Consider the following 289-nt stretch of genomic DNA (forward strand, 5'->3'; position numbering starts at 1 on the left):
ATATTACAGAAATCCACGTCGGTAAATTAATAAAAACGACGTGTTAAATAATATACCATGACGCGAGTTATTACTTATGTACTTTAATTTTTGAGTTTACTACGACGGTACCTACAAACTACTGTCGTATTTATTTACCACGTCCGAAGTTAAATGTACCGTCGTATTTTGTAATTTATACGTCGTAGTTATATGTAACCGCCATATTATTTTTTTGAAATGGTTTTATATGTAAGCAACTTTTCGTCTACTTGACTTACACATTTGTTGTTTTTATATTCTTATTTTA

Source organism: Prunus persica, chromosome G7, assembly GCF_000346465.2.
Source record: "Prunus persica cultivar Lovell chromosome G7, Prunus_persica_NCBIv2, whole genome shotgun sequence".
Classification (NCBI taxonomy): Eukaryota; Viridiplantae; Streptophyta; class Magnoliopsida; order Rosales; family Rosaceae; genus Prunus; species Prunus persica.